Raw genomic sequence first — 14628 nt, 5'->3', positions numbered from 1 at the left:
CTAATGATTCTCTTCAGCACTGACTCACAGTTTGTGCCTATTTTGTCCCAAATTATTCTGACTGTGGAAAACATACATGGAGTTAAAGCTGCCTATACAGCATTCAGAGTCAGGAGAGCTAACTAGTAGGCATTACTGTTTAGATAGATTCACATAGAACAGCAAGGGACTGAGGAGTGTCACACAGATTTTTAAAGCCTCAATGTACATACATACCTTTCTCACACTCTTCACAGGTTCACAATATCACAGCTAGGATGCACCTTTATTCCAGTTTATCTTTAGGTTTCAACCGCACAGCCACCCAGGAGCACTTGAAACAATGTGTAGTTCATCTTGCTTCTGTGGCAGTGATATATGGGCCAGAGCCCAGGTTCCCCAAGCCCACCCTCTCCACGGCCATCTGTGGCACTTACCACCTGCTCCCAGACAGAAACTGTATCTATGTGTGTAAGTGTATTTTTATCGAGGAAGGGGATGTTTATTTGGATCACCCTCTGTGGAAGTGAAGCAGTTTCTCATGGTATTATTGCTGCATTTCGAGGTCTGAATGCTAAGGCTCATTCTCCCTGGTACAGAGTGACAACCCCTAACTGCCTCCCAAGAACCAGAGAAAAGGCACTGGCTGTCCAAACGCCACGCAACTCACCTGCATGTTGGTGAAGAGGCGTTCGGTGGCCTTGGTGTTGGATATGGGGGAGCACTCAACAGGAAGTCCCATTACAGAATATGATGCTAGAGTCTGAAAAGAGGGAAGAGACAAAACAGTAAGGAAATATGGGGAGAGGTTCAGAACAGGGGGCAGTCCCCAACAATAACAGAACACACATTCTTTTTCAAATGCATAAGAACATTTGCCAACATTTGCCATACACTGGCTCATCCAGTCTCCACAAATTTCAAAGGATGGAAATCAATCAGAGTCTGATCTCTGATCACAGTGATCTTAAGCTAGAAATCAGTTACAAAAAGATTACTAGAAAGTTCACAACTGACTATTAAGCAATACACTTCTAAATAATCCATGAGTCAAAGAAGAAATCACAGCGGAAATTATAAAGCATTTTGAACTAATGAACTAATGATAAGGAAAGACACTGCATGTGAAAACTGATGGGTGCAGCTAGAGCAGTGGATAGAGGGGATAGCCTAGCTTTAAATACATATATTAGGAAAGACAGGCTGAAAATCAAATGATCCTGTTTCCATTTCAGGGTTAAAGAACAACAAACCAAATCCAGAGAAAGCAGAAGGAAGGAAATACTTAAAGCTTATCCAGCACCTGCTGGATAATAAAGCTGAGAACAGAAATCAGAGAACAGAAAATAATAGAGCATAATCAACAAAGCCAAAAGTTGGTTCTTTGAAAAGATGAATACAATTGATACAATAGAGGATGTCACACAGCTTTCCAAGCCCGGGGGGCCAGAGAAGAATATCAAAGTTTGGGTGATGCTAAGCTCACAAGAGGGAGTTGAATGAATACTGAATTGGGCCCAAACTAGTCCATCAGTGCATGTCAGCTGCTAACTTGTGTGGTTAGTCAGGGTGCGGTCCTCGGGTGGTCAGCCAGGCTCCACATACTCGGGTGTGAGGAGGAGATCAGCGGCCAGCAGGGAATCAGCTCCTGAGCTGAACCAGCAGAAGCAGAATCTGTGAGGGAGTCTGTAGCAGACAACCCCTCATCTACGCCTGGGAAGTTTGGGGCTTTTTTGGTATATTAATGTTTATTATTGTCATGTTATCACCACCAAAACTTACAATCTTGGTCCTTCCTTCTTTCCTTTGAATCAGGCCAAAAGAGAGACAGACACTGGCTTCTTTGATAACCTTAAAGCGAATTCCAGGAATGTCACCGACAGCGTGACCTTTGCAAACAAATCCAACAACCAGAACCTCATCATTTTCCTCAGTAAAATTCAAGCAACCATCATTGGGTACAAAGACTGTGATTTTTTTTTTTGCCATTCTTGATCAGCTGGACCCTGACACACTTCCTGATGGCAGAATTTGGCTGTTTGGCTTCAACCCCTACTTAAAAAAAAAAAAAAAAAAAAAAGATTTATCTATCTATCTATCTATCTATCTATCTATCTATCTATCTAAGAGAGAGTGCATATATAAGCGGGGCGGGGGGGGGCAGAGGGGGAGGGAGAGGCAAACTCCAGGCTAAGGGTGAAGCCCCACACGAGGCTCGATCTCATGACCCTGAGATCATGACCTGAGCTGAAACCAAGAGCCAGACACTTAACCGGCTGAGCCACCCAGGGGTCCCAGCAGAATTTCCTCTTATGTTTCATTGGCAGAGATTGGGACATATACACTTTATTAATTACTGATATGGGATTGCCATGATTAGTGCAGACCAATTAAAAAAAATTTTTTGAAGTATAATATACTTAAAAATATGTATATTCCTTGACTCATTTTTAAAATGGATCCACCTTTGTAACTAGCACTAAATAAGGGCTTTTAACCTCATTTGCGCCAGGGACTCCTTTGGCAATGTGGTGAAGCCTAGGGACCCCTTCTAGGAATGTTTTTAAATGTATAAAGTAACATATGTAGGATTACAAAGGAGTTACTTGGAAATGACATTAATAGAATTTTAATGCATTCATTTAGGTTAATTAAGATTAATCTGGTCATTCAATAAATTTATGACATAGTAGTATGTGTGCTTCTTTATTAACACATTAAATAACAAAATCTAGTGGCAGGTATAATTACTACAATAATTCCAAATTGCTGACAAGCGTAAAGGATTCAACTGGTGACAAAATCACAGATCCTACTAATACACTACTGTTGTTTGTTGCCTACATTTATTATTGAAGGAAAAGCTACATTTCAATGAAAGGTTAGTGGAAATAAAGAGGTAAATAAAGACGTATTTTTTTCCATGCCCAGTCATAGACACCTTAAATTTGATCTATGGACCAACTAAATGTCAATGGATCCAAGGTTAACAACACCTGAACTCACAGACTCACCAGTTGGATGCTGGACCGTTGAAACCATGACCCATCACAGTAGATGAAGGGAAATGGAGCTTTGGGTCCTGCAGATTCATTCTTCATTCATTCACTCAACAACTATTTATTGCATACATACTACGTGTTAGGCACCATGTTATGTTCAGGTATACAGTAGTGACTTAAGAGACATAATCTCTCCACTCATATAGTTTTTAGACCAGTGGAGAGGAAAGAGAATAAAGAAGGAAAGATAGGTGAAGTAAAGATTCAGAGAGAGGGCAAGTTGGCCATTTGAGCTGGAATCTAGAGGGCTGGTTCAAAGCAAACGATGGGCAAGTCTCTAGCTGAATTTTTTAGAGGTAATTGCTAAGAATTTCTCCTGAGCAAAGCAGACTTTCCAGTGGGGACACTCTGGACACCTGCTCAGCCCTTCCCTGGAGTAGTCCTGACTGTCTTCAGTATGGTGGCTGATCCCATTTAATTTGATATTGTTCAGTAAAGATCCCTATGACTTGCCTTGCCTTTCCACTAAAGCTTTCGGCCAGAGCCAGAAGTTCATCTTTCAGTGATTTGCCTTAAGATGCTATCTCTAAGAATACATTATGTCTCCAACCTGCAGCTTACAGTATCAGTGACAGCATTTCAGGAAACACCATGATGCCCTGAGAAAACAAAGCTTCATTTCTTTCTTGCTTCTTTCATTATAAAATATTTATTGAGCACCTGCTGGATAATAAGCATGATGCTGGGAGCAAGGGCCACAGAGATTAATAAGACATGGCCCTACCCCCAAACAAACAACACTCTAGTAGAGGGACACAGGCATATAAACGAGTAAATGCCAACTGGTGTCCCAGCTGCTGGAGGAAAAGCCTCTGGGAGTTGCAGGGGGATATGAAGACTGGAGAGGACAGTTCTACTAGGTCTGGAGTGAGGAGGGGGGCAGGCAGAAAGGGTTTCATAAGAAGTCAATTCTTAAGCTTCATCTCGGAAGAGGGGTGAATAGAATGTTGCTAGGTGGTCAGGAAAGAAGAGACTTTGGGGCGCCTGGGTGGCTCAGTTGCTTAAGCGTCTGACTCTTGATTTCAGCTCAGGTCATGATCTCAGGGTCGTGGCAAGCCCCATGTCAGGCTCTGTGCTCAGTGGGGTGTCTGCTTGAGATTCTCTCTCTCCCTCTCCCTCTGCCCCTTCCCCCTACTCTCTCTCTTTCAAATAAATAAAATCTAAAAAAAAAAAGGAAGAGACTTTCTCAGCTGTGCACTCACCTGCCGCCATGGCCTTCCTCCACCTACAGGAGCCACGAATTCCTACTCAAAGTCCCAAGGAGGTGGTCCTAAAATTAGAAGCAACCTTCATTCAACCATGCTGCCCTTACTTCTCTTCAATGGTGCTTGGAAACATGTGTGCCAAACAGACATTCAGATAGGGAAAAGACACGAAATCACAACTAGGCAAGCAAGCAAGAATCAGAAACAACTTGATAAGAGCAAGGAAAGGAAATGAAGTTAGGATTTCCGTGTTATGTATTAGCATGTATTTTTTTTAGGTCCTCAAATCATCATGAGTGAATCAAGTTTTACATCTCCTTATACTGGGTTATGTGGTTCTAAACCTTGGCTGCAAAGGAGAATCACCGAGAGTTTTTAAAATGACCAATTCCTAGGATACACCCCAAACAATTAAACCAGTATCTTTAGGGGCAGGACACATGCATCTATATTTTTAAAGCTCCCCAAGATGTAGCCCAAGTTGAGAACCAGTGCCCTATGATCAGGGGCAGTAAGTTTTGTCTATAAAGGGGCAGAGAGTAAATATTTTGGGCTTTGCAGACCATACCATCTGTTGTGACCACTCAACTCTGCCACTGTGGTGTGAAAGTAGCCCCAGACAATACGTAAATGAATGGTGTAGCCGTGTGCCAAGAAAACTTGATTTATGGACACTGAAATGTGAATTTCATGGAGTTTTTAGGTGTCATGAAATATCTGCCTTTTGACTTTTTTTCAACCATTTAAAAATGTAAAAACCATTGTTAGCTTTACTGGCCATATAAAAACAGGAGGCTGGGGGCGCCTGGGTGGCTCAGTCATTAAGCGTCTGCCTTCGGCTCAGGTCATGATCCCAGGGTCCTGGGATCAAGCCCCACATCGGGCTCCCTGCTTGGCAGAAAGCCTGCTTCTCCCTCTCCCACTCCCCCTGCCTGTGTTCCTGCTCTCACTATCTCTCTCTCTGTCAAATAAATAAATAAAATCTTTAAAAAAAAAAAAAAAGTGGGGGCGCCTGGGTGGCTCAGTCGTTAAGCATCTGCCTTCGGCTCAGGTCATGATCCCAGGGTCCTGGGATCGAGCCCCGCATCGGGCTCGCCGCTCCGCGGGAAGCCTGCTTCTCCCTCTCCCACTCCCCCTGCTTGTGTTCCCTCTCTCGCTGTGTCTCTCTCTGTCAAATAAATAAATAAAATCTTTAAAAAAATAAAATAAAACACTTCTCTAATGAGATTACAGAAAATTAGAATTTATGGGAGCCTGGGTGGCTCAGTCATTAAGCGTCTGCCTTGGGCTCAGGTCATGATCCCAAGTCCTGGGATCAAGCCCCGCATCGGGCTCCCCGCTCAGGGGGGAAGCCTGCTTCTCCCTCTCTCTGCTTGTGTTCCCTCTCTCTCTCTCTCTCTCTCTCTGTTAAATAAATAAAATCTTAAAAAAAAAAAAAAAAGAAACCCGAGGCTGGTGGATTTGGCTCACCAGTGTAGCTGCCATCAGCAACATGAGGTACCAGAACACGGGGAGCAAACTGGGAGGCTTCCATTGCCCCCTTGGTGAAATGTCAACTTGAAAATAAAGCACACTCCCACAGGCTGGGCATTTCTATCTTCATCCCAAATTTTCCCTCTAAAACTTCAAGCTTAACACTACACACACATATTGCTAAAATTATATCACATCGCTCTTTAAAAACATACAGGTAAGGTGGACAAGATATACAAAAACAGGTTTTCAAAATATGATTCTATAACCCTATGCAATATCCACTTTCAAATTGCCAATACTGCAACCCGCTCTGTAATTTCATCAAACTGGCAGAAACAATTGGATGGGGTTGGAAAGCGATGACTTGCCAAATGTCGCTGGAAACAGCCTTGCTGACGGGGCTTCAGCTTGGTGAATGCACACCCAGCTATAACCAACCTGTTCTCAACCAAGTAATTACCTTCTCCTGGGCAGAGAGACTGGTAGTAAAAAATTGCAGAAAGACAGCACACTGCGCGGGGGGAGGAAGAAGGGGACAGAGAAATAGAAAGGGAGAGAAAGAAGAGGGGGCTACAGAGGAAATAAATTCCTGCAAGATAAAAAAGAAGAGGGATGTGGGGAGAATCACTAAAATCCCATCTGAGAAAATGATCCAGGAGATGGGAAAGGAAACTAAAAGGGCTGGCAGGTGAACAAGCCCGGCTTTTAATGGCTTAATAATAGGGATGTTTGGTAACCAATGAGGTTAATGCGCAAGTGACATAAACCAGCAGGGGGTCTTGCAGGGGAGCCGCAGCACATACGAATTGAAGGACATTTAATACAGGATAATGGCAGAAAGATAGGGCTGCCGCTGAATCCACTTCCCTTCATTCACGAAGGATGAGCTGGCAGAATTTAATAGCTTGGCACTGTCATTTGAGAGAAGCAGCAGTACTGATGGAAAAAGTCTTCTTTTTAATGTGGGAACCAGTCAAGGGAAGGAAGCGAGAAAGGAAGGAAGGAAATGAGGGAGGGAGGGAGGGAGGGAGAGAGGGAAAAGAAAAGGAGGGAAGTTAACAAATGAAGTGTTTAATGAGAGACCCTGTGGTTGTGATTTCAGGGTTAGGGAGCTATTATCTGCCATTCATTAGAAAATACCCTCTCAGTGCAGTTGACCCGTAGGTCAGCTTCTCAAACTTTGATATGCAAACAAATCACTCCAGGAGCTCTTTAAAAGGCAGACTTGGATTCAGTAGGGGTGGGGTGGGGCCTGAGATTCTGAGATTTCCAGCAAACTTCCAGTTGTGATGCTGCCGTGTAAGGACCACACTTTGAGTAGCAAAGTAGGTACAGTAGCCACTAGTCACAAGTGGGGGCTGAGCACTTAAATTTGCCTGACCTGGGGCGCCCAGCTGGCTCAAGCTACGAAGCATGTGGCTCTTGATCTTGGGGTTGTGGGTTCAAGCCCCCAGTTGGGTGTAAAGATTACTTAAAAATAAAATCTTAAAAAAAAAAAAAAAAAAAAAAAAAAAAAAAAATATATATATATATATATATATATATATATATATATATATATATATATATGCCTGGGGCGCCTGGATGGCGCAGCCAGTTAAGTGTCCAACTCTTGGTTTCAGCTCAGGTTGTGATCTCAGGGTCCTGGGATCGAGCCTCATGTGGGCCCTGCACTCAGTGCGTAGTCTACTTGAGAGTCTCTCTCCCTCTCCCTCTGCCCCTCCTCCCCTGTGCTCGCGTCTCTCTGCCTCTCGCTCTCTCTCAAATAAATAAATAAAATCTTTAAAAAAAAATATGCCTGGGTGGCACAGTCAGGTGAGCCTCTGACTCTTGGTTTCAGCTCAGGTCCTGATGTCAAGGTCATGAGATCAAGCCCCACTTCAGGCTCTGCACTCAGCCTGAAGTCTGCTTGGGTTTCTCTCTCCCCCTCTCTCTGCCCTCTCCCCCCATTCTCCCTCGCTTTCTAAGATAAATAAATAAATCTTTAAAAAATATGCCTGATCCAAGTTAAGAAGTGTTGTAGATTCCAAAGACTGAGTAAAAAAGAATCTAAAATATGTCATCAATAAGCCTTACATTGATCACATGTTGTAACGTCACTGTTGTGGATATACTGGATTAAATAAAAATACATAATTAATTAGTTTCACGTGTTTCTTTTTCACTATTGTAAATGTGGCTTCTTGCAAATTAAAATCACATGTGGTTCATCCTATATTTCTATTGGACAGCATAGCTTTAGGCTCTTTCTTTTTTTTAAAAGATTTATTTATTTATTTGAGAGAATGCAAGCAGGGGGGAGGTGCAGAGGGAGGGAGAATTCTCAAGCAGACTCCCTGCTGAGCGCAGAGTCTGACTCGGGGCTCAATCTCATGACCCTGAGATCATGACCTGAGCCAAAATCAAGAATTGGATGCCCAACCAAGCCACCCAGGCACCCCACTTTAGGCTCCTTCTATCCAATCTCTCCTCTGATTTAAGTTATAAAAACTTTTCTGAGCAGTTTGCATGGTTGAAGTGCAAGCAATAGACAACACATCCTATCTTTGCTTCCATTTCCTTTTCTCTTTCCTATCTCCTTGCCGATCCTGCTCTCCCAGTCCTCACCAGGAAAATATAAGGAAATCTTAGGCACTTTAAGAAATGGTGCCCATGAGCTCATTGCCCCACACTAACTCATTCTTCATGCAAGCATTTACTTCAGCAAAGTCCCTGGCTCATTCACTAAAGCAACGTTGGCAAAAATAAGACACAGATGCCATGCTCAAGCTCATAGTCTAAAAGAGCAGAAAGACAGGTAAATAAAAACACATACTACAGTTTCTGAGTGCAATAATATTAGCATATACAAGAGACACAGTAGAGAACATGATCTAAGCCAGTTCCATTGGCCAGAACTTTCTTCTTTTCTAGGTATTAGCTATGTGACCTTAGGCCAGTGCCCTGAACTCCTACATCTGTTTAATGGGAGTAATAATAGTGACCTACCTCAGAGTATTGGTATGCAAGTCAAATGAGTTCACATTTATAAAGTACTTAGGTCAGTGTTTGATGCATAGTAAGCTCCATACACATGTTAGCTAAATAGACTTGAGTGACCACTGTCAATCAGCTGATCAATGTTTTTAGGCATAAATAATCTAAATATAATTATGATCTCATACCATCCCAATGACCTTCTGAAATTCAGTACTAAGATGCTGCAAATGACGCAAAGGATAACCTGTAGTTGATTCACACAACTGAACAGCAATGAAAAAAGAAATTACCGCTACTCAAAACACTGTAGACAAGCTTCACACACCTTAACTTGAGCAAAAGAAGCCAGACACAAAAAAGTATACATTGTGCGACTCCATTTATATAAAGTTAAAAAAATATGCAAAACTAATCTATGGTGAAAGATTATCTGTACTTTTGGAATGTTGGTAATGACTGGGAGGAGATCTGAAATAGGCTTCTGGTGTTGGTAATGCACACCTTAATCTAGGTGGTGGTTACACAGCTGTGCTCACTTTGTCAAATTTGGTGCACTATACACCTGAAATTTTTATATTTACCTTATGCATATTATTTTATAATTTAAGCAAAAGAAAGAAGCTGCAGAAGAGTTTTCTAAAGAGTTTCAGTTGGAAAATCCAGCCATGGGCCTCTGGGTACAAAGATATCAAACCCTACTTAACAGTGAGAGGTGAATCTGAACACTTTCATAAAATTATGCCATTCACTTTGCTTCTGCTCCAATTCTTTTGGTCTCTGACCCAGAATTAAGTCCTTCTTAGACTAGGAGAAACAGGTAAGTTAGGTAAGATTAGACAAAAGGTAAGAAAATCAGAACAGAGCAGAGACCCTGAAGCCCTAGGAGCCCCACCCCCAGAAGTGTGTGAAGAGCAGCCTACATGGGTCAGAGACTAAAGCATCTGGAGAGAAAGACTGGCCACTTCAGACCTCCTTGCGAAGCTAAGGTTTCCTAAACACTCTCATATCTTAGAGCTTCACCTGCAGGGTTTCTCTAATTCCCTGTGGGACTAGGAGGTCTAGCAAATTCTTTCCTCGTTGCATTTTTAAGAAGTACTGGGGGTGTTGCAAGAGGATGGGGCTGGCAATGTCACATGGTGTCTTGTATTTAAAAGTCAAATTGACTTAAACAGAAGACTTTAGAGATTATCCAAAGGGCACAGCAGAAGGACCCAGAACTGAGAATAGCCTTGCTCACAGCTGTGGGAAGATGACCTAATGCCCAAGAGGCATATGTGAAGAGGAGTGCTCATGATTATTTTTACTTTGTCTCATAACCAATTTATTAATTTGAACAATTGTATTTTTTTAATATTCACACACTATTACTAACACAAACAAAAATTATTTTCTAAATTTTATGACAATAATCTTTTATTATTTTAAGTATCCCCCTGGTTTGGGAATAACATGGTAGGGATGAAAGACTCTAAGATGAAAAGGTGAGAAGACTGGGCTGTCACTGCAGCCCAGCCACTGCGTAGGTGTGACTTTAGCTGCCTGGACCACAGTTACTTTGATTATAAAATGGGGAGGAGGAAGAACACAGGGCTCTGGATTTTATGACATTTAAGGTCTCCCTCAGGTCTAACCTTTTAGCGTAAGAAATCTGCATCCCCTTACCCTCCCCACTTCCAAATGCCAACACCTACATTTCTTTGTCTGAGGGCTATCTCTAGCCATTGAGGCCAGATTTGTCTGCCTAAGTGGCAGGGAATTAACATCATTTGGAAGGAGCCACCCTCCAAAAATACCCGGGAGTGGTGTATAAATACCCCAGTTCTCTCACCCTCAGGTGGAAGAACTCTGAAGCATGTGTTTTACACTCTTTCTCCAGAATTTCCCAGTGAGATCAAGTTCCACTCAACCAACGTGGTGATTTATTGGATAATACACCCTTTGTTCACTGCCCTCCCTTTCCTGTCTTGCTTCCCTACTCCCCTACCAGAGTTTTCCTCATCACCCAAAGAAACTATATGTACCAGAATCCTCGTCTTAACATCTTCTTCTGGGTAAACTTAAACTAAGACAAAACCCCACAAACCAAACACTGTGGTGATAGGTTTCTTGAAAGCTACAGAAAAATGGTTTCCCTAACCCCAGATATGAATTTTAAGGAGTTTAGTAGATAACGTGAACAGGGGAAGGATCATTGCCACCCAGACACAAAGCTGAGGGCAAGACCACTTAACCAACTGCTCTTCTCCTCCTACCAGAATGGCACTCCCTTTAGGCATTTAAACTGCTAAAAATGCATGAGAAATAGTAGGAGATTGGAAGACTTGCACCATCTGGCTAAATCTAGCCTGGTGTCTGGGAGACACACTAAATTTGATGTATATTCCATTAAGGAAGATAATGAAACGGTCATTTTTCAAAGATTCAAATTAAGCCATTGGTTAAGAGGCCATCCCTCCAATTTGATGGGAATTTCAAATCCGCTGCTTCAAATAGTTTTCACTATCAGTTATATTCTATACTTTCTTTTGAAGGGATCAGTGTGAGGCTTTCTGTATGTGTGCATAATCTAGAGAAAAATAGTAATTGGCTACCTTTGATCTCAAAGAAAGCTTTCCCTTCAATTCTGTTCCTCTTGTCCTCTCTCAGTGTAGAAGTGTTGTCGTGGGACTGCAGAGCAGACACTGCTGAGAGACAACCGGTGTTCATTCTCGCCCCTTCTCCCTTCGCCATCATAGCCCAATGAGGCTGGAAAAGTCAGAGACTCACTTCTCCAGTTTCCCTTACGCAAAGGTGGCCATTTCACCTCAGTCTGACCAATGAGACTAATGGGAAAGTCTGCTGGGAGCCTTTGCAAATGGTGAGGAGAGAAGTATGTGAAGAGATTTCCTTTACCGTCCACACCTTCCTAGACAGATGTGGTAGTTGGAGGCCTAGTAGCCATCTCGTGACCATGAGGAGAGACTTTGCCAGAACACTGAAAATGCGCAAGAGGAAGAGTAGAAGGAGCCTGGGTCTTTGGAACGCCACTGACCTGCCAGATCACCTTTGAAACCCCCCACCTCCTTGTTAAATAATAAATACCCCTTTGGTTTAAGCCACCCTTTACGAGATTTTTTTCTGCTGCCAAAACTATTCCCAACTGATATAGATTTTTAAAGTAATTTTTAAAAATTACAAATTTTAAGTATTGAAGAGTTTTCACAGAATGCTTTTCATTTTTCAACCTCCATTACCCAAATACTTTTGCAATAGGCATCCTGCTTAACAGCACACGCTCCGGAGCCAGACTGGTAACTCCAAAACCCAGATCGGCCACTCACTAATTCGATGATTGAACCCCTCTGTGCCTTGGTTTTCTCATTTGCAGTACAGAAATAACAATATTATCTACGTCATGGGGTTTTTGTAAGTATTAAATACAATTAGTTTTTAAAATTTATGTGTCTGGCACACAGTATGTGCTAATACGTATTTATGAAACGTAAATAATGTTACTGGGGTGTAACTCAGGAGGAAGGTAAAGTGGGAAAGACCTTGGAGAGAGAGTGAGTAGATGTTTTGAGGGCTGTCCCTCACCTCTGGCCTGAGATGATCTTGGAAGCTAAAGTGCCTAATGAACTAGTAAATGCTAAATGGATTTCAGAGCCTAGAGCTGTATAATGGAGATACAGAATACCAGTGCTTCGGCGAGGCTTTAAAATCTCCTGTCTGGTACTTCTTAACTGGAATCTGGAAACCTGCCACCCCTCGTGCACCATACAACGTGAGCATACGCAAGCGTGTGTGTGTGTTACTGAGGACAGGATCCAGAGATTTCATCAGATTCTCAGAGGAACCCGTGATCCACAAAAGGTTAAAACTACTTCCTAGTTCATCTCCCTGACATCCTATCTGTGGCCCAGAGAGAGGCCATCTGAATTGTCATATTTAACTTTATTTACATCTCCCTAGAAGAAAAATTAGGTCAACGAAAATGTTTTTCCTACTGCAAAATCCTAGAATAATTCCAATGTAAGGAACTTGGTAGCTCTTTAAATAGAATCCTGCTGCATTTACAGATGAGGAACCCAAGTTGTATCGAGGTTACTATGACCTACTCAGCATCCCAGAGAGAAACAGAGCGGCGGCTGACCAGTTGTCCTGGCTCAGCATCCAATCTTCCCGCACAGAAATACTTTGGTGGCAAAAAAAAAAAAAATCCCACTAGTTCATTTCACGGGCTGGCCCTGGTTACAGCTGTTACATGCTCCACACTGGAGCCCTTTAAGTGTGGTTGCTAAGGGCAGCCAGGACCAAGGGGCTTCAAACATTCTATCCCTTTCATTGCTGTAAGCTTTGGAGTGATTATAATTAGCTACACATCTCATGTGTATCACAGGGCAAAAATGGGAAAATAAAGCTGAGACTCTTCCACCAACCCAATTTATCATCTTCGTGGGAGGCTGTTTTACCATTTTCTTTGTGCCTCTTCCTCTGCTTTGATAAATCTTTAAGAACTCCTTTCTGAGGGCCATGTGTGTACCCAATTATGAGTACAAAAGACACTTCTGTGGAAGGAAACGTAAATATATGAAATGGAAGTTATATATAATCTGTTTCTAAATACAGATTGCTCTTTCCAGGGTGGGGGTGGTCAGGGGCGGTGAGTGATACTGATGCCGAACACAACGTAATATATTTACCCACGAAGATGGGCCTGGGTCTGGTATTAGGTTCTGATTAAACAAGGTCTTCTGTTTTCATGTAAGTTTAGAGGCAAACTTGGATGTCCTGGCTCACAGCTCTAAGACTTGCCTGCTGCTGGAATGATTTTCTCCTTTCCACAGGGTTTTTGATTAATGTCATACCTGAACTGGCAGTAGATCTGGACCACTTTATTTCTGCAGGAAGGAAGGGGGGACAAAAAGAAAGGGAGAACAGGTTTGTACAACTGGGGCCATGTTAGCCTGGCTGCAATTTAAGATTCAAAGGGCACTCAGACTTTTTGTGAAATGTAATGCAGCAAAAGAAATGCCTGGCAATCACATTTTTATTTACCAGAGGAGCAAGGTTTTAGCTGTGGTTTCTGATTGTAGCACGTAAAAATAACAAATCTAATTATAGTTTTTATTCCGTATTTATTTTTATTTTTTGGCTGTATCATTTTTCACCCTAAACCCTCATCCCACCCCTACCCCTTTTCCTCCCCAAAGGACAGAACACACAGCTTACTTACTCAGCCCCAGGCTAACAGCGAGGCCTTTGGTTCATAAGACGCAGGGTCAGTGCAAAGCTGGGGAACCCACCCCAAACAAACAGCCAAGGGCCCGCTCGCAGGGAGACCTCTCAGGGAGGCCCTGACTAATTTCTCTCCATGGCACATAAAGCTGGGTGGGTGACCTTTCCGCCTGAGGCAGAAAGAACACACGACATGACTGAATTGAAAGTGGGTCACTGTCGGGCGGGCAGGCCAGAGGAAGGAACACTTGGTGCTGAGAAATTAGCTGTCTTCTTGGAGCTTCCAGGCCCGGTGGGAAGATAGCTTCTTCTCCCCACCGCCTCTCTCACCCACCACTCCACCCACCTGCCCTTTTTTTTTTCATTTATGGTTTGGGCTAGTCGGTTTCCAACAGATTTAGATAAATTGGAAGGGGTGGGAGAAGGGAAGGGAGAGAACAGTGAAGGAATCAGATGAAGAAAAATAGACTTAAGAGCAGTGCCCCCTTATCCACGGTTTCACTGGCCAGGGTTTCAGTTACTCACAGTCAAGTGCAGTCAGGAAGCTGATAATCCTCCTTCTAACCTATGCTCAGCGGGTCAGTAGTAGCCTAATGCTGTGTCACGGTGTCTATGCCATTCGCCTCACTTCATCTCACCAGGTAGGTGTTTTATTACTTGCCATCATCACAAGAAGAAAGGTGAGTACAGATATTTTGAGAGAAGAGAGG

The sequence above is a fragment of the Halichoerus grypus genome, chromosome X (assembly GCF_964656455.1).
Source record: "Halichoerus grypus chromosome X, mHalGry1.hap1.1, whole genome shotgun sequence".
Taxonomy (NCBI): domain Eukaryota; kingdom Metazoa; phylum Chordata; class Mammalia; order Carnivora; family Phocidae; genus Halichoerus; species Halichoerus grypus.
This window is presented reverse-complemented; position numbering follows the sequence as displayed.